Source organism: Euprymna scolopes, chromosome 4 (genome assembly GCF_053919585.1).
Source record: "Euprymna scolopes isolate OS-2025 chromosome 4, ASM5391958v1, whole genome shotgun sequence".
Lineage (NCBI taxonomy): Eukaryota > Metazoa > Mollusca > Cephalopoda > Sepiida > Sepiolidae > Euprymna > Euprymna scolopes.
This window is the reverse complement of record NC_136485.1, coordinates 180,929,477-180,951,502: the sequence shown is the minus strand read 5'-3', so window position 1 is coordinate 180,951,502 and position 22,026 is coordinate 180,929,477.

The window sequence follows — 22,026 nt, the reverse complement described above, 5'->3', positions numbered from 1 at the left end:
TAAATCACTTTGAGGAGTGTAACTAATCAGTAGAGATAAAATCCCCCACAAACTAACCCAGTAACACTAACAACGCGGGGTCGCAGAAATACCTGGATTAGAACCTAGGCGCGGAGAAAACCCTCTCAGGGCTGACGGACCCAGTAGGTCTTCCCAGATCATCCGTCTAGGAGAAGGAAAACTCTGAAACTAAACCAAAGGGGAGAGAGGCCTCTTCAGTCTTGGATGACAACCTTCCTAGAGCTGGTGACTCAAACAAATTCACCGGTTTGCAAACCTAAATTGCTTAAGGAGTAGATAGGCTCTGTCTATCGCCCGGCTTCCATACTCCTTCTTTGCCTATTAGTCAAGCGCAGAGACACTATCTCAGTGATTCGACAGAAACACCCAGCGGTAGATCTTGTTTCCTGGCTAGGGCAATGAACGCCGTTCTTCCCCATTCCCAGCATGCCCCACCCCTAAAACTGAACATTTGGGAGTGCTTGAGTATAAGATATGCCTGAGCGATTAGATTGGGTTGACCTTCTTCTAAAGGGTTGAGGGTACCGGATTGACAGTTCCTGGCTGCTGTTCCCGACTGGTAGTACAGGAGCCCTAACTCTTTGGTAGCGCTTAGAGCGGCTGCTCCATCAACAGTTGAATAATATCGGGTTGTTTGCAGTGCCATGACGCGCATGGAAAGGGACCCTGCACTCATCCCCGGTGGGCTTTCCTGAGGCCACAATCCTAATTGGAGAAAGGTCAGCTGATGGTCTACTTGTGATGCATGTCTGAAGCTCCGCATAACCTCTTGTTTAGCTCCCCCTTACCGAAACTCTTAAAAAAAAAATATGACGGCAGTACAATCTAAAAATAAGCTTAAACCAGGATTAGGGACAAACAAATTCAACTTGCCTCCTCCCTTGAGGCTCTCATTCACAAATATCCGTGGGCTTAGAACTAACTTAGCTGATGTTGAAGCATTTCTCTTAACAAATACCCAGGATATCTTAGCACTAAGTGAGACTAACCTACACTCCTCCATTCCCTCTAACCACTTTAACATGCCTGGATATCTCCCACTCTGCCGTAAGGACTCTGACAGACATATGCACGGACTTGGAGTTTACATTCGTAATACCCTTCCCTTGACTAGAGAAACAAACCTAGAAACAGATGATCAAGCCTTTATGTGCTTTAGACTAAACGTGCAACACAGTATTAGCTACTATTATTTTCTCTACCGCTCTCCCTCGACTCAGGACTGCTCCATAATAAACAAAGTATCTGACAGCATAGACACAGCACTGTCCCTCGACACTAGCGCACAAATACATGTGTTTGGTGACTTTAATGTCCACCACAAAAACTGGCTTGGATTCTCTACTCACACAGATGCAGCGGGCAGCACAACCCATAGCTTCGCTATATCTCACTCCCTATCACAAATTGTTACGTTTCCAACCCGTTTCCCTGACCAGGAAGAACAACACGCATCACTTCTAGATCTGTTTTTGACCACAGTTCCCGATGACTGCATAACGAAGGCCCACAGCCCACTCGGGAACGCTGACCATGCAGTGATAATGGTTGAAATCGCCCTAAACTCTAGACCCAAAACTGAAGAGCTAGTGCTCAAAACAACGAGATATTATAATAAGGCTGACTGGGAAGCCATCAGGGAACTAATTAGAGATGCTCCATGGAAAAATATTTTCTCTCTCCCTGCTGAACAATGTGCAAACGAGACCACTGACTGGTTCAAAACTGCAATCGAAGCGCATGTTCCCATGCGGAAATTTTATAGTAAGCCCCACTCCCCCCAATGGTTTACGTCGACTTGTGCAACTGCCATTACTCAAAAGCAGCATGCATACCGTAGGTTTAACCGACATAAGTCCAGTTCAAACAGACTGAAGTATATAGAAGCTAGAAATAACGTTAAGAAAGAAATAGCGACAGCTAAGAGAGAATTTACGGAAACCACTAAAAAGCGCATCGAAGCACAAAAACTAGGAACTCGAGACTTCTGGAAAATCTACAACAGTGTAGTAAATAATGGGCAATCAACAATTCCCCCACGAACCAACAATCACGAGGTTGTCTCCTCAGCAACCGACAAGGCTAACATGCTTGCCAGTCGGTTTGCCTCAAACTCCACACTGGACCCTTCCAACCACCCCCTACCTGACTTTCCTATGCGGACAGACGCCACACTAGACGATCTGAAAACCACCCCTGCTCAGGTGCATGCTATCATAAAAAACCTTGACACCTCAAAAGCATGTGGACCCGATCTTATCCCAGCTGTGCTATTAAAAAAGTGCTCAGCCGAAGTAGCTCCAGTTCTCTCCAAACTCTACAACAAATGTCTTAATGAAGCTTGCTTTCCGGGCTGTTGGAAAACTGCTTCTGTTGTACCAGTATTCAAGAATTCTGGCGAAAGGACAGACCCATCAAATTATCGTCCCATTAGCCTCCTCCCACTTTTTGCCAAAATATTTGAGACCATAATTAACCATGCTCTAGTCCATCATCTTACAGATGCTAAACTACTGACTGACAAACAATATGGATTTAGACGAGCCCGTTCCACAGCAGACATCCTCACTGTGATCTCTGAACGTATATACCATTCACTGGACAAAGTGGGGGAAGGCAGAGCGGTAGCTCTAGATATATCTAAGGCTTTTGACAGGGTATGGCATGAGGGTCTCCTCAGTAAAATCAGATCATACGGTATCACTGGTAGAATACTTAACATAATTAAATCCTTCTTAGATAAGAGAAAAATCCAGGTAGTCCTCGACGGTCGCACATCCAAACAATATGATATAAATGCGGGAGTGCCCCAGGGTTCTATCCTTGGACCTCTATTGTTCCTGATATTCATAAATGACCTCCCCGACAACATTGCCTCTGAGATGGGTATATATGCTGATGATACTACACTCTATGGCAGACACGACAGGAAGACGAATGAACACATTTCTAAAGAAATGGCAGAAACACTAGAGGAAGACCTCCAATCTGTAGTGGAATGGGGACAAAAGTGGTTGGTCGCATTCAATGCTGCCAAGACTAAACTAGTTTCATTCAATAATTACAAGAAACCCTCTCTACCACCCATAGCAATGGCCAACGACGCTTTATCTGAGAGTCCATCTTTCAAACTCCTTGGCCTAACGTTCACAGGAAACATGAGTTGGAACAATTACATTGAAGGCATTGCCAGGGCCGCTGCAAGAAAGGTAGGCTCTCTCTACCGTGCTAGAAAACTACTAACACCCGAAAGTATCCTGTACCTCTATAAGGCAACCATTCGCCCATGTATGGAGTATTGCTGCCACATCTGGGCTGGTGCATCTGCTACTAGTCTCTCGCTCCTTGACAAGGTTCAAAAGAGAGTCGCAAACCTGATAGGCCCTGAACTGGCATCTAAGCTTCAGCCTCTGTCCCATCGACGAAATGTTGCATCCCTCTGCCTTTTCTACAAGTATTTTAGTGGTGAATGCTCTGACGAACTGCAATCACTTGTGCCCCCACGACGCGAGCACCCTCGACAAACCCGACAGGCTACTAGATCCCACCCCCACACTGTAGAGGTCCCTAGATGTAAAAGATCTTTTTACTCCAATAGTTTCTTCCCCAGAACCGCAAGACTCTGGAATTCCATTCCAGGTCCCTGCTTCCCCAACAGTACTGACGTGCAGAAGTTCAAGTGTAACGTGAACCGACACCTTGCTGCCCAAATCTCTACATAGTACCCCAGTAGTTGTTGCCCCTGATAGTAGCCCCCTCCACCAAAGTGGCAATTTGCCTTGTTTGGGGTGAAAATGTAATAAAAAATAAAAAAATAAAAATAAAAATATTTTTAATTTGTTTGTTCATTTTTTTAGCTGACATTTTTAATATTCAGTTTCATAAAAGAATGAAATTCACTTCTTTTTTACAATATAAACAATATAATACAATATCTAACTATTTATAATATAATTTAACAATAGGCCTTTTTAATATTCCGATTTCTAAACCTTGCTTACAAGGTTCGAATCTCGGCTTATCCTAATTTCATTTTCACCTATCTAATACTCTTCTTATTTACATGGAAAGGGGACAGCCATTCCTTGTAATATCCCTATTCTTTTCCATTTTTCAAAAAATGTACGCATTTTTAAATTCTACTACATTTTTCTCTGTCTCTATACAACTACTTGGCTAAGAAAGATCAGATCCCATCAAAAAAAAACTTCTTTAATCAGCCCTTTTCCAACTGACATCATAATTATTTTCTTTAGATCAGAATCTCTCTCTGATCTTCCTGGCATTTCCTTTTTGGGTGTAGGGTATACCTCCTATGATTCACATCAGGTGCTTCATCCAGCCACCCGTATGCCGTAAACCGAGGTCTCATTTTACCTCTCTCGAAATCGATAACTTCTTTCGTTCAAAAGTGTCCTGATCCTTTCTTTCGCCTGTGTGTTTTACTAATTAGAGCTTTGTCTCATTTCCTAACTATCTTATCTTTTGGGACATACATCAAAGCTCATTTACTTAAATCTTTGTGGTTGGCTTCTAATTTTTTTTTTATTCAATTTTCACCCCAAACAAGACACAGTGCCACTTTGAAGCAGGGAACTACTATCAGGGACATAATTTGTAGGAACATTATGAAGGGGGATAAGTAGAAAGATGTTTGTTCACATTACACTTGAACTTCTGCATATCAGTACAGTTGGGAAAACAGAATCCCGGAAGGGAGTTCCAAAGACGTGTAGTTCTGGGGAAGAAACTATTGGAGTAAAAGGCTTTCTTGCACCTAGGGATCTCTACTGTAAAGGGGTGAGACTTGGTGGCTTGTCGGGTTTGTCGGGGATAGTTACGTCGAGGAGGTACAAGTGTTTTCAGTTCGTCAGAGCATTCACTATTAAAGTATTTGTAGAAAAGACAGACGGGTGCAACATCTCGTCGATGGGACAGAGGCTGAAGCCTAGATGACAGTTTAGGACCTATCAGATTGGCGACTCTCTTTTGAACTCTGTCCAAGAGTGAGAGACAAGCAGCAGATGCACGAGTCCAGATGTGACAACAGTACTCCATACATGGGCGAATGATTGCCTTATAGAGGTACAGGATACTTTTAGGCGTAAGTAGTTGTCTAGCACGGTAGAGGGAGCCAACCTTCTTTGCAGCAGCCTTGGCAATGCTCTCAATGTATCTATTCCAATTCATATTCCCTGTAAACGTTAGGCCGAGGAGTTTAAAGGAAGTACTTTCAGGCAATGTGCTCTTGGCCATTGCTATTGGTGGTAGAGAAGGTTTATTGTAGTTATTGAAAGAAACAAGCGTAGTCTTAGCAGCATTGAATGTGACCATCCATTTATGTCCCCATTCCATTACTGATTGGAGGTCATCCTCTAGTGTTTCTACCATTTCCTTAGATATGTGTTCATTTGTTTTCCCCTCATATCTGTTATAGAGAGTGGAGAATTATTAAGATATACCTTTTCATCACACTGATTCGCTCGGATTTCCTTGCTTGGACTCTTGGAACTTCGATAAAGACTTAGAAAACATCACCCTTAACTAAATAACCCTCAACCCTTGCGCCAAAATTCCTATTTGCGCACTGAATTCTAACTATGGCCCAGATTTTTGTGATTTTTCTCTTTTTTTTTTTTCATCAGAGCATCCGAAATTCTAGCAGAGATATCCCGCATTCATACATCCCTAAAAAAAAAATATATATGGTTACATCTTTTCTTCCTACATACGGTATATTTTACTTTTCTCTCTTCTTACTGCTATATCTGATTTACTCGTGGTACTGACTCTTATAGTCCTTGGTACCCTGAGGAATTCTTGTACCATTCAGCGCCTGCCTTTTTAATTGATTGAGCCGAGACTTACAATTCTGCTCAGTGCCGTTACTTGCAGCATGCTTTATAAGCACCCAATATTGCAGAATCCCATATATATTTTCCTAACAGGGGCATCTCTAATGCTGTTTCCCGGCAAGCTACACTTCTTGCGAAAAATGTTAATGGGCATAAAAAAAGCAAATACCAAAATAAAAAATTCTCTTTTGGCTTATCACATCCGAAAAACTCTCAAAATTCCCGTTTAGGTAATTTTCTATTGTCCACTCTCTAAAATTCTAGCTTATTTCTAGGCCAACCATTTGTATCAATTAATGTCTCATTTTTATTTTCCTATGACTTGTTTCTTTTCATTTTAATTTATTTGCCTAATTATGACTGAATTATTGACGTTAAATTACAATAACATTATAACTGTACCACTCTGTTTCATTCTAAGATGGCGTTTCTTGATCAATGCTTGAAAAAGGTGTCTCTCAAGCACATAACCTGCATCGCGTACCAACTATTCAGATAGATAGATAGATAGATAGATAGATAGATAATATGTCCTGCCAAAGTAGCTTAGTGGGTCTTACTAACGTTTCGAGTAATAATCTAAGTCGCCTGACTGAACGAGTGTCCGTAGTTGAAACTGTTGATATCCTTAGCGTGTGAGGTTTCCCACATACCTGATCTCATCCTGACTGAAACCACCCCTTCTAAAATACATGATATCATAAAAAAAATCTACACACCTCAAAAGCATATGGACCTAATCTCATTCTACATCATCAGCTGTACTATTTAAAAAATGCTTTGCTGAGATTGTTCCTGTTCTCTCCAAACTCTTAAACAAATGCCTTAACGAATAATGCTTTCCTGACTGTTGGAAAACTGCTTCTGTGGTACCAATTCTGGCGAAAGAACTGATCCATTAAATTATCCCTCATTAGCCTCCTCCCTCTTTTCGCCAAAATATTTGAGTCCATAATTAATCAAGCTCTAGTGTACCACATTACAGTTGCTAAACTTCAGTCCGACCACCAATACGGATTTAGGCAAGCCCGTTCTACTGAAGATAATCTAACAGTAATCTCTGAACGTATATATCATGCACTGGATAAGGCAGGCGAGGGAGGGTATTAGCCCTCGATATATCTAAGGCTTTTGACACGGTAAGGCACGATGGTCTTCTCATGAAAATCAAATCCTGTGGTATTACTGGACGAATACTTAACATAATTAAATCCTTCTTAAGTAAGAGAAGAAGCCAGGTTGTCCCCGATGGTCGTACATCTAAACAATATTATATGAATGCGGGTGTTGATCAGTAGTCTCTCTTTGAACTTTTATTATTTCTGATATTCATAAATGACCTCCCTGATAAAATGAGATGGATATACTTGCTGATGACACTACGCTCTACAATAGGCACGAGTGGAAAACTAATGAACACATATCCAAGGCAATGGCAGGAACCCTAGAAGAAGGCCTCCAGTCTGTAGTGGAATGGGGTCAAAAATGGATAGTAACGTTCAATGCTGCCAATACTAAACTTGTTTCCTTTAATAATTACAAGAAACCTCCTCAATCACCAATAGCTATGGCTAATGATACATAACCTGAAAGTACTTTTCTCAAACTCCTCGGCTAAACATTCACAGGGAACATGAGTTGGAACAGATACATTGAGAGCATTGCCAAGGCTGTTGCTAAGAAGATGGACTCTCTCTACCGTGCTAGAAAGATACTGTTCTGGGGTAACTGACACCCCTATTCCTGTCTTCACATGGACTCTCCCATCGCTGTGAAAGGCAGCCATTTTGGACTCTCTAATCAGAGATTCCATGCCAGCCTAATCGTTGACATGACTTTACCGACTCTCCTGTTTGATATTGTTGACCCCTAAAATAAGGCCACAGCAGATACTTACGCCTGAACGTATTCTGTGCCTCTACAAAGCTTCCATTCGCCTATGTATAGAGTATTGTTGTCACATTTGGGTTGGTGCATCTGCTACTAGTCTCTCGCTCTTGGAAAGAGTTCAAAAGAGAGTCGCCAACCTGATAAGTCCTGAACTGTCATTTAAGTTTACACCACTGTCTCATCGACGAAACGTTGCCTCCCTCTGTCTATTTTAAAAGCATTCTAATTGTGGATGCTCTGACGAACTACAAGCCTTTGTACCCCTTCGACCTAAATGCCCCCGACAAACCCGACAAGCAGCAAGATCCCACCCCTACACAGTAGAGATCCATAGATGTAAGAAAGCCTTCTACTCTAATAGTTTCTTCCACAGAACTGCTATACTTTGGAGCTCCCTTCCGGATTGCTTCTTCCCCAACTGTACTGACATGCAGAAGTTCAAGTGTAATGTTATGACACTATCGTTTCCCGGGGAAAGCTACTTGGTTGCGGAACGTCCCTGGAACGCAACCAGCTCCCCGGGAAAATAAACGATATCAAACGATAGGAACATGAAAACATCAAGACAACGGATCGATATGTCGTCGGCTATAACCGGCTGGCGAGGGTCGCTTCTTGAGTTTTCATTGCGTCGTTACAGGCAACATTCCATCGTCGGCATTACTGGCAGGGACCTCATGCTGAAATCGAATGCGTGTACAAAAATAGCGAACAAATGCATTTTTATAAAAATATATAATTTATTTTACGTTTAACACTGGCGGAGCATAACCATTGAAACCCAATGCATACAGACAAACTGTTATCTAAGTCTGTTGCGTACGGGAATCCAAGCTTCAAACTATTTAAAACAAAAATTACAATTCAATTTCCCTCTTCTTCATTGCAAGAGAAAAAAGGGGGTAAAAGAACGCAATAGACAAAGAGAGTGAAAGAAATAAAATGAGAGGAAGGGAGATATTCATACATAATGTGAATATTGTTTTGTTTTTGTACGCCTCGATGACGAGTTCTGTGGGTGTGACCTTTCGTTTTCTAGGGTCACAAATCGTTTTGACTTAGTTAAATATTATAAACAAATTGTCATTCTTGGCTCAAGTCATCCCAGATTAATATATTCTAACATTTTCAAAATCACAAAACACCTGCTTAACACATTTGCACCTCACAAATACAGACAAGTTAGGCACAAAGTTCATTAATGTAGAAGTCCCCAGCTCCCCCAGAAGGGGCACTCTTCATTGTGCCACAATGTGAACAGACATTTTGCTGCTCAATTCCCTATATAGTATCTCTTCAACTTATGTCCCTGAAAGTAGCCCTCTACATCAAAGTGACACAGTGCCTTAATTTGGTTGAAAATGTAATAAAAAAAAACATTCGACGTTTATTCTAAGGTAGCAGTACTAGTCTGTATTTATGGATTAACCAGCCAATCATAATTTTGTAATGAGGAAGAACCCGGATGTACTCATATTCATCACATCACCTTTCCCGGGCCAATTTTTTCCGGGAAATTTAGTTTTAATATTTTCTCTTTTCGGGATTTAAACAGTCGATTATTTTTTTTCTGTTTTTTTTTCTTACTCAATCACCTTGCAGCGGTGACGTTTGACACACTGGTACCTCTGGCTTCTAGTTCGGGGATACTTTCATTGGAGATGCTGACCTATAAGGATAGAAATTTTAAACGCATCATACAAGACTTCTATTAGAATCTCTTCAGTAATTTCTGCGACCTCTGTAGTGTACGTGGTTCTCAGTTGATTTCAATGTCATTTGCAGTAAAATTTGTTTCTTTTTATAACATGTACGACATTCCAATTCTTTTGGTTACTATTCCTTCTACTCAATACATTCTTCAAGCCCTAAAGTTTTGAATATCATTGTCACTTGGCTTATAGATTTTATAGTCATCTGTTTTTTTTTCTTTTTCTTCTTTTTATGGTTTCTTCGACAGAATAGGTGACAGCTTATCAAACACAGATCGTATTTTTCGTTTTGGGCAAAATTTCTATTGTTTCATTAAATAAGATGTCTTTTACATTTTTTTTTTTTTAGGATTAAATTTGCGTGTTTCTTCTGTTCCCAACTTCTGTAATAATAGCGTGAGTTTTTCTTTGTCAGACATTTTGTTTGCATATTTTTTATAAATATTGCAAACCCTACAGACAGATAGATGGATAGTTAGATCTCTCTCTCTCTCTCTCTCTATATATATATATATATATATATATATATATATATATATATATATATATATATATATAGAGAGAGAGAGAGAGAGAGAGAGAGAGAAATAGAAAGAGAGAGGGAGAGAGAGAGGTTTTGTTCTAAGTTTTGATCTGCTATTGATTAAAAAAAAAACGTAGGAGTGTCCACAGAAGGTTATGCCGTAACAATTGATCTGCAAGTCTTGAACAGGTTCGCATTGAATGTAACATATGATGGCATGCAAATGTAAATGAAAACAATAAGAGATCAATGAACTGGAGGAGGGGTAATAAAAGAAAAGAGGATGAATGTAAAGAGAGACGAGATAATAGACTGAAGGGACAGAAAACAAAGGGAAAATAAAGAAAGGGATTGAAAAGACGAAATAGAAAGAAAAATAAAAGAAAGAAAATAGGAAAAAGTATACAGGAAAAAGAATGCAAAACTGGAAAGAAAGAAAAAGTACTAGTAAGGCGGGGAGAAAATAGAAATAAAAGAAAAAGAATGACTTGCAGAAAGATAAAGAATAAAAGAAGAATTGAACAGGAAGAATTAAAGAGTACTAGAAAGTATTAGAAAGGGTTGAAAAAAATAAAATAAAGAAGAGAAGAAATGGAAATAACGCAAAAGAAAAGAGAAATAAGGAGAAACGGAAAAAATAAAACTGAAGAATTAAAATTTGGAACAAAATCAATTCGACTGTCATTTGGGCAGTCGGGATTTGATCCTGGCTTGAAGTAGTTGCTTGTCTAGCCGTACTGATGAGCTGTGAAATAGCGAAGCAGTACTGTATGTGAATGCCTATATATGCATGTTTCTTATATTCTTAATACAGCAAACCACTCCAAAAAGTTTTTAAAAAAGGCGAAACTTTTCTATATTTCACCTAACAATTTCTTTAATAAAGGAAAAGCATTCATATTTTCTCATATAAAAACTTCTGCAAAAAACGTTTACTTTCGATTTTGTTAAAAAACTTTAACCTAACAATTTACGGTAAAAAAAAGCAAAACCAAAACAATCGAATTTTAATCGAACCTTAATCGCGTTTTTTTTTTCAAGTTAAATTCAACTTTCACAATATCTTTTTTTTAAATTTCACGATATCATTTTTTTTTGTAATAATAAATTGTAAACAATAAATTGTTTTTTAATAATAAATTGTTAGTTGAAAACACAGAATAGTTACAAAACACCCTCCCTTCTCCATGGTAAGAATGGCTGAAAAAAACAAATAAAAATAAAAAAAGATGTTATTTAAGCACGTTACCAAAATGCATATGTACCGTGAATTTTCACCCAATAATTTATAGTTTTAATAATAACAAAGTTCATATTTTCTTATATTGAAACAACTGTTTAAAAAAAGGTGTGCTGCCAATTTTGTTTATATGACAAAGATGGTTTTGTTAAGGTTCTTTGATTTTATATTTCAACTCAAAACGCACCTTCTGGCGAGCAATTTGTTTTAAATTTAAAAAATTTGGAAATGAATATACATTTTAAAAATAGAGGAATTTTTTTCACTTATCTATTGGAGTCGTTAAATCGTGGTGAATGAATTGAAATAACTATCAGAAGTAACAACCGATTAGTCACGCAGAATCAAGTTAAAATAGTCACGCAGAATCGAGTTAAAATATTTTTATTTTATTTAATTTATAATTGGAATTATTAATTTAGTTTAATAAAACATTTCTCGACTCTAAGGATAGACTGCCTGAAAATTTCAACTGAATAGGTAATGTATAACTATCGTTATATTGATAACTAACGAACCAAGAATTACATTTATGCCAGACTATTTGCAAAGAACTTTGCAGCTAATTCTACATTATGCAACAATGACCATCAACTCCCTGTATTTCCTCCTATAACAGACAACACGCTATGCAACATACAAATATCTGTGCGTGAGGTCGCCAAGCTAATCAAGACCCTTGATTCCAGTAAAGCAACTGGCCCTGACGGCATTCCAGTTATAGTGTTGAAAAAGCCTCCACCAGAACTTGCACTCATACTTACAAAACTGTTTAAGCGTTGCCTTAAGGAGAAGTGCTTTCTAACACCCTGGAAAACCTCATCAGTATGCCCTGTATTTAAGAATTCAGTTGAAAAGTCATCTCCCTCTCAGTACAGACCAATAAGTCTCCTGTGTGTTATGAGTAAGTTGTTGGAATCCATATTAAATAAAGAAGTAGTGAACCGCCTCAACTGAAACAACCTTTTTAGTGACATGCAATATGGTTTCCGTTCTGCAAGATCTACAGCAGATGTGCTAACGGTTATATCACATAGGATTAGTGAATCTCTTGACAAAAGCTTCCTTTCCAGGGCAATTGCTCTTGACATATCGAAAGCCTTCGATAAGGTATGGCATAAGGGCCTACTTCACAAGATTTCCAGCTACGGTATTACTGGAAATGTTTTCTCAATTATTAAATCATTTCTCTCTGATATGTTTATAAGAGTAGTGGTTGATGGGCAGAAATGAGAGGCGCACAGTATTAATGCTGGAGTCCCCCCGGGGTCCATACTGGGCCCAACTCTCTTCCTCATCTACATCAATGATCTCCCAAAACACATACTTAAATCATTCGTTGACATCTATTCTGATGACACGACCATCTATGGCAACACATCAAAGGCCGTAATTGACAAAGGTCTCATTAATTCTCTCTCCTCTGATCTTGAGACGTGGTACAATGGGGGAAGAGGTGGCTGGTCACTTTTAATTCATCCAAAACCAAACTTCTATCTTTTCAACGCTCTGATCCCCATCTGGCATCAATTGAAATGGAGGGCTCTCGTCTTGGGGAGGCTCCATGTTTTGACAAATTTCTGGGTTTGACCTTTACTCCTGATCTGAAATGGAACACGCATCAAATCTGTTGCCAGGGACGCTTGGAAAATGGTGGTATCCTTCTACCGCTCCAGAAGATATCTTACTACTGATGCAATTCTCTATCTGTATAAAAGCCAAGTACATCCAAGAATGGATTACTGCTGCCACATCTGGGCAGGAGCTGCTAAAAACAGCTTGTCCTGCCTTGACAGAGTACAAAATAGACTTCGTGGTTTAGTGAGGATGCCCTTTTCTCTTCCCTGCAACCTGTCTCTCACAGAAGAGACGTTGCGAGCCTGTCTTTGTTTTATCGTTATTTCCATGGCAGGTGCTCGTCTGAGCTCCAATCCCTCGTCCTCCCTCGCCAATCTTTCACGAGAAACACCCGTCTGGCTGAAACTACTGTCAATAATTTTCCCCACTCTCTATCTATGCCTAAATCCAAACGTAGATTCCATGAGCAAATCTTCTTTCTTAGAAGTGCACACCAGTGGAACTCTCTGCCGCTTGCCTGTTTCCCACCTGACTACAACTTGGATGTCTTCAAGTCCAACATAAACAAACTCCTGACAAACCGCCCCCTTAAGTAAGACACTCTCTCAAAACCCCCAATACTAATTATTACTACAATACTATCTCACTGATTAGACTTACACGCAATAACCCTTATCCCTGAGTGGCATTCGGGCCTTGATAAGTGGTGACCCCCATGTAATATATATATATATATATATATATATATATATATATATATATATATATATATATTTACTGGTAAAATTAGGAATGGAACCTACCGGACAACTGATGTCGTTACTAACACATACGGGTCCTCAATTACTGATCATTTACTTAAAAACCCGTCTTGTGCAGCAAACTTTAGCACGGACTCTTTTACTATTATTAGTCGTGCTCATTCTTTATACCATCTCAAGATCTTGGAAGTATTCACGTTCGACTCAGAAAACCTTCTCTTTGCAAGCAAAAGGAATGCCTCCTGGGTTTGAACGTGATTAATCTCTAGGGTAGTCATCCATAACGCTGTTTTATTTTAATCGTTTTCCCACTTTTTTTTCTCCCCTTAAATTAAATAAAACGCCATTTTAATCGCTTTCATTCTTTATTTGAAAAAAAAAATTCCCTTGATACAGCTTTGAGAAGCGAGGGTCGAAACCGGTCAGCTGGCTCCCCATTCCTTTTTCTTTCCTCTCCTGTTCCCCCTTCATTCCCACCTTTTTGGAGAGAAGATATATATATTTATATATATATACAAATTTACTTTTACTCATGAATCATAAAAGTCTTCCCTTCCTAATTGCAATATTTAAATTTTGTATATTTTTATACCTTCATTTTCCTTATATATATATATGTATATATATATATATATATATATATATATATATATATATATACAAATAATACATATATATATATATATATATATTAATAAACAATACATATATATGAGTAAATATACAGCTGCTTCTACGTAAAAAGTTAACAATATCGTAACAATAAAATGACACTGAACACATTAATTTAACCACTACATATAGTAACAGAATAAATTCTAGCGGTAACCATCAAGATAGAAATAATAAAGCTGATAATAAAAAGAAACGCTGTAACTATAGAACTTGTGCATTTTTCATTGGTAATATTATTTGTGTAGTCCCAAACAGTATTTCCCATTTTATTATAATATCTGCGCAAAAATTGGAATAGACAACAAAAAGTAAAGCCTGGCGAATTCTCACGAGAATGAAATGCGGAATATTCTGTGTAGCTTAATTGCCATATATATTTTCATAACTTACTACTATATATCGAAAGTTAAAAGTAGAAAGTAAATCCAACTCTTTAAGGAGAGACTCATCGGGATAATACAAAGCTCAACGAAATTGTATTGGAGCTTATTTAAAAGTAAACAAGAAAGGAAAATGAAGGTATAAAACTTATATGTTAAAATATATAGAATTAGGGGGGTTGGGTAAGTGTGGAATCTTTATGTCATGGCATTTCGAAGGCTAATGCATCCTATCAGAAGAGTTGAGAAGGTGCTAGTTAACATAATGGAGGTGAGACGTCTAACGATAGTTTCATTAACAGCAAAACAAATTATTGGGGATGTTTGGGGGATGTATAATGGTCTCTGTGATATATGAGGAGTTCGTTTTTATCATGTAATGCATGCATGTATATAGCATATCTCTCTAGTAGATTTGATGTATTTGGACAATGTGTGTGTTTAAATTCGCAGTAGGAATATGGGGGAGGTTGGTTGAAAGAAATTTCTCAATTAGACCTATGTGCATGTGTTGTAGGTGTGGAGGAGTTTACAGTAAATGGGTGTTTATGATATGTGAGTATATTTTTAGAGGGGGTTCTTAAATTATAATTGTGTTTAACCGAAATGTAAGTTATTAGGAGTAGTAGTCGGAGAATTAATTTGAGAGATTTAATTATAAGGGGTGTATAGTGTTAGGATTTTAATTGAATAAGACGATAAACAGAAGGTGGAGCAGGAGGATAAAAATGCCAAGAGATATGAGGTAGATGGGTGTAAAAATATAAGAATTATAGAGTAATAATGAATAATAATATTTTTAGGGTGCGTACTCATTAAATATAGGAGAGTAAAAAATAAAATATGGGAAAAGTGGGTAAATGGGGGAAAGTGGATACAAAAAAGCAGAAATATATGGATATAAATTATCAAGTTATAGAATGAAAGAAGTGAAAATAAATGAAAGAAATAAAAAAATAAAGAAAAATGTATAAAAAGATATAAAATAAAAGCTCGATAAACGGAAAGACATCCAGTGGGGTAAATTTCCTTGGGACAAGGGGTAGTGGTGCGGAACAGATGACTAAATAATTTATGCAGATCAAAACAGGCGAGTAAATGTCTTTTTGTAAAGAGTCCCCACTTATCCAACACCCTTAATTAATATGCACCCTTGTTGAATAAATGAATAAATCTATATATTTTAGTATATAGTTTTTATACCTTAATTTTCCTTTCTTGTTTATATGTCTATGCCAATATTTTACAACGCATTTTTGTTTACGTCAATTTTTGCGCGAATATCATTATAAAATGTAGATTACTGTTTAGAGATAGCCTTCTAACACTTATATATATATATATATATATATATATATATATATATATATATATATACTAGCTGTACCCTGCCACGCGTTGCAGTGGCTCAATTTGGTGTAATGGGAAAATTTAATAAAAGAGAAAATGCATGTTTCTTATATTAGTACAGCAATCCACTGCAAAAGTGAAAAAGAAGGCGAAACTGAAAAAAAAAATGGTGCTCTTGCAGAATTTGATCTGGATCCTCGAGAGTTTCTGTCAATCATTCATGTTTTGGACTTGACCAACAATCAGTGGATGAAGCCGAACGTAGCAAAAATGTTGAAACGCTAAATGCTTTTTTTTTGTTGTTTTAAAAAATGTGATTTAGTAATTAATATTTGGTTGATGGTGGGGGGAGGGGGGTTACTATACACAGATTCGAAACAGTCGTCCAAAAACAAATAAATGAAAGCAAAGGTAAGGTAATTTACGTTTCTACCTGATTGGATAATTGTTTAGTGTTTTTATGTAATGTAAAATGTTTAATTGGCTCAAAAAACAGAAATGGTCGCGAATTCTGTTGAATACGTTAAGTTTGGGAAAGTAAGTTGAAAACTAAAAACTACACAAAACAGTGTCTGAAACTCACCGAACATATGTTACCATGACATAGGCTGGCATAATGGATAGGTTTCTGACAGTATTTTGTATAGTTTTTTTTAGTTTTAACTCACTTTCTCTAACTTAAAGTAATCAACAGTGTCCACCACCATTTGTAGCTTTCAAATACACCAATAAACACTGTTTTTCGAGCCGACTAAACGTTACAGTAAATGAAAAAGGTTTATATTACTAAACACAGATACAAAGAAGTTGTCAAAAAATAAATATATAACAAATAAATGTTATCAAAGGCAAGAAAAGTAAGTGTTCTACCTAACTGGATAAGATTTTAGTGTTTTTATGTAATGTATAATCGGTTCAAAAACATTCAATGTTTATCGGTATATCTGAAAAATACAAATGGCGGCAGACTGTATCGAACATGTTAAGTTTGGGGAAATTTTGGGAAAATGAGTTTAAACTAAAAATACTGTTAGGAACTCACTCAATATATGTTACCATGATGTAGGCTGGCATATAATCGGTGGTTTTAAACTTTTGCTCGATACAGGTGACGACTTTTAAAAATCCCTTTTAGTGATTACCTGGTTTGAGGATATTTGTACAACTAAACGGCAAATCTGCTAAAAAAAAATCCGGTATTATTTTACTTTTAGGCCCGTTTCACGTTCATATATAACGAAATATTTTATTGTAGATTTCGGTGTGCTAAAAACGAATCTGCAAACCGTTTACGTAGCAAAAAAAAAAGTTTTCATGACATTCATGAAATTACTTTTTCGAAAAGTGGGTGATCACTTTTCAATGTAAATTTAACTTAGAATGAGCACCCACTTTCTGGCCACCTGAGAGAGGGGCATTTTTCTGTTTCTTGGCTAAAAAGTTTTTTGTTTGATTTCTTTTGCATGGTAATAACCCCTGAACTCTGGGACTATTTTCCATTTAACAGCCGTAGCCTTCGTTTACGCTATGTGTAAGCATAAACGAAAGCTGCTTAGCCAATAAACATGGGAAAAAATCCCCCCTCTCTCAGGTGGCTAGAAAGTGGGTGCTCATTTTAAGTTAAATTTACATGGAAAAGTGATCGCCACTTTTTCGAAAAAGTAATTTCTTCATATCATAAAAACTATTTTTTTGTGACGGAAACGGTTTGCAGATTCGTTTTTAGCACACCAAAATCTACAAAAAAATTTTGTTATTTACGAACGTGAGACGCACAGCCCTTAATGGAAAATTATATCAAAAATCCGGGGGAAAATAGTTTTCAATAAAAACAGCAAATGAATTCGATAGAAAAAAAAATGGATGCTATTTTTTTTTCTTTCTGTGTGTTTCTTGGCTAAAAAGTCTTTTTGTTTGATTTCTTTTGCATGGTATTAACCCCTGAACTCTGGGACTATTTTCCATTTTACAGACGTAGCCTTTGTTTATGCTATGCGTGAGCATAAACGAAAACTGCTAAATATGCATTCGCGTACCAAACTGCCTTGTCAAAAAAACCTTAAAGCCAATAAACACGAAAATAAATGCCCCTTCCTCAGGTGGCTAGAAAGTGGGTGCTCATTTTAAGTTAAATTTAGATGGAAAAGTGATCACCCACTTTTCAAAAAAAAATTTCTTCAGATCATGAAAACTATTTTGATACTCCTTGGGCGTTGAGTTCCATGGTGACCCGCAGAATTATTTAATGGTCGTTCCCTTAGTACCCCCTAGTCAAGGCTAACGCATGCGCACGTAACATTTTTTATTTATTTACTTACGTGGTGGAGTTTCTATACTGATAGTTTTTTTTTTAATTTTTTCACTGGATTATTATTGATTGAACACTAACCAGATTATGAAAAAAAATTGAAAAAAAAAAAATCATTTCAACATTTGAAAGGGATACTCACTTTTTAGTTACCACGTTCTGGTAAATCGGTCACTTTTTATTTATTTATTTATTTTTTTTTCTAAATACGGAAGTGTCTTCGGGAGATATAAAATGGTCGCATGTTGACGAAGCAATGTATCGGGAGGTGTACGGGATTAAAAATTATTGGTAAATTTTTAGATTAGGTCCACCTCCTCAATTTTCTTTTAAATGACGACTTGAAATGGTTTTCGACTATGCTGAATACGAAAATCGCATCGAAATTTTGCAGAAATAAGTAGTTATCAAGATATAAAAAGTTGTATTATGCATTGTAATCTTTGGCGGCCATCTTTTTTACGTGTGTGTATTTGTTTATGGCGCGTGTGCACGTAAAAAGATGGCCGCCGAAGAATACAATGCATAATACAACTATTTATTTGCGCAAAATTTCAATGCAATTTGCGTGTTCAGCATACTCGGAAACCTATAAATGTCGTCATTGAAAGGAAAATTGTGGAGGTGGACCTAATCTAAAAAAATACCAAATTATTAAACATTTCTCCAGCATGTTAGTGAAATTTATAATACTTTAAAAAAATTAAAAAGAAACAAAACAAAAGTTTTGAAAAAAAACTCACCTTTCACAAAAACAATTTTTAAAAAAAACACAAACTGACTAAATAAGTAAAAAAAAAAAATAATTAAAAATCTCGAAACTTTATTTTCATGAAAACAATAAAAAAAGTCCTGTTCTCTCTATTTTTTTTCTTTGAGAAACAAATATATTTCTGTGGTTTTGATATACCGCGTTTTTATTGCTTACAAAATGGGTGACTGATTTATCAGAACGTTGTAACTAAAAAGTGAGCACCACTTTCAAATGTCGAAATAATGATTTCTTTTTTACATTTTTTTTTTAATAATCTGTTTAATTAGTGTCCAATCAATAATAATCCAGTGAAAAAAAATTCCAAAAACCTATAAGTATAGAAATTAAGCATGGGAGTAATGTTTGTACAACAACGTCGCCTTTCGTACTTTTACAAACATTTTTTAAAAAAGTAACTAAACCATTTATTGATAATTTGTCACGTGTACAAACATTTATTTATTTACGTAGGCTTTACTCCTTTCATGAATAAGAAAAGTTTTACTCTTTAAGAATAATAAAAGGAAAAAGTTACTGAACATTTATAAAAGGACTTCTTTTCATGAAGGCCAGAGGAATAGTTGGCCGAAAATTCGTGAAACAACAACAATAAATAAAAATGGTGCTAATGCAGAGAGCCGCGCTATTTTTTAAATCATATTTGCACGTTTAAATAACGTTTTACGATATGTTTTTTTTATTTATTCAATTGTAAGGTTAAAGTACAGAATAGGTACAAAACATCCTTACTTCCCCATGTTAAGAATGACTTTTTAAATAATAACATTATTTCAGCACGGATCACTCTCTGCATGAGTAATCTTATATAGAAAAAAAAACTCAAAAGCAAGCAACAACCTTTTTTTTTTTGGCCTTATATAATAAAGAAAAGATGTGTAAATTAAAAAATTTGGAAGATAAACAAATGAAATATGTTTTTTTGTTGTTTTTGTTTTTTTTTACTTATCGAGTTAACAGAAAATTAAACCTTTCGTCAATTCGTGGATGTGAAATGAATCGAACCGGAAGTTCAGTTTTATCAACAGAACAGATTCGCAGAAACGATAAATAAATATATTTATTTTATTTAATATTTTAATTTTAATTAGGTAAATTTATTTTAATAACATAAAAACATATCTCGACTCTAAAAATGGGTTGTCTGAAAATTTCAAATAAATTGGTAACGTATAAACATGGTTTTATTTCTTTAGAACGAACCAACTTTACATTTTTATTTATTTATATATATATATATATATATATATATATATATATATATATATATATATATATATATATAATTATAAAACTCAAATGCCCTTGTAACGATGTATATAACCCACTTTCCGGTTTATGACATCCGGTTGCGCATGCGCGCATGACCTGCGCTCTGAAATATTAACGTTATATTTCGAAATTATTATTTAACATGGGAAGAGTGGAGTTTAAAATAACTTAAACGTAATACAGAAATGAATGATGTAAAAAAAGCAGATATATCAAAATTTGAATTTAACTATAATAAGTATTATGATATCTGTTCAGTGCACATTTACCTAGAAGTATGGCCAACCACTTATAATTCAGTAACTGTAAAAAAAAATTTTTTAAATAATCAATTATAATAAACAGAAAGACTCATAGAAATCTATCCATATTCTTTTTTCATTTTAATATACTTTCATAGAAATGTTTCTGTTATGTCAAAAAAACTATTTTTTATGACAAGTGTCATGCTCATACATGAATTCCATAGCTAATATACATACTGACCCAACGGGTCACGGGTAGTCTAGTATGTATGTATATATATATATATATATATATATATATATATATATATATATATATATATATATAGTTATTTAAATGTATATGGCAATTAGGCTACACAGGCATAAGTCTGACGAATTCTCACAAGAATGAAACGTAGTATATTCTGTGTAGCTTAATTGGAATATATTTTCATAACTTACTATCTAGCTCTACCTATGTATTGAGCACTGTTGAAGTAAATACTGATAAATTGACGCATAAAATTATATCTTCGTATATTAATGTGATTAAATGAAGACACAATTTTTCTGTGATTAAATGAAGACACCATTCATATATATATATATATATATATATATATATATATATATATATATATATATATATATATATATATATATGAGCAAACAGTTAATAAAATATATTAAAAAAACACTTTGAAATGAGTTAAAAAAAACATGTTTAATTTGAAAAGGACACACTAGATAAATGGATAGTCCTTAATCCGTGGAGTTTCGAAGAAATACTCTCCTTCTCATCAGAGGGTAGGAATTAGCAAAATGCGGGATCGGATTTTGCATGCAGAAGTATTTGATGAAACAGCAAGTAAGTCAAAGATCTTACTTGAAAACAAAATAAGTTAAGCAGAGGGAATATGGTAAAAAAAAGGTGATTACACATGAATGGATATATATATATATATATATATATATATATATATATATATATATCGAATTGTTATAAGGTTACTAGAATACAAGGAAAGGAATGTTGTTGGTGCTGAGAAAAGAAAAAAAAAACATGTGATATTATATAAATTTATATAAATATATATACATATGTGCATATATATATTTACTAGCCTGGGTGCCCGGCGTTGCATGGGTGTTTGAAGGTGTGTATTGAGCAAAAAAAAAAGTGATAGTAGGCAGGCCGGCTCGAACCCGTACCGCGAAGGAGGAAAAAAACGTGAAAAAAATGTGACGTCTTTGCCGTTAGCGGCCATCGTCAAACCGGATTGGCAAAGGTTTATATTAAGGCTATTCAATCGAAAAGAGGGGATGATTTTCGAAAACATCGACGAAAAAGCAACCCCTCATTGTAGAAAAGTGCCCAGTTGAGGGTGAAAGAATTTATGTTTTTAGTTAAATTTTCGATATCTGTCATCCGAAGGGTAGCGCTTCAAAACGATATCGATCT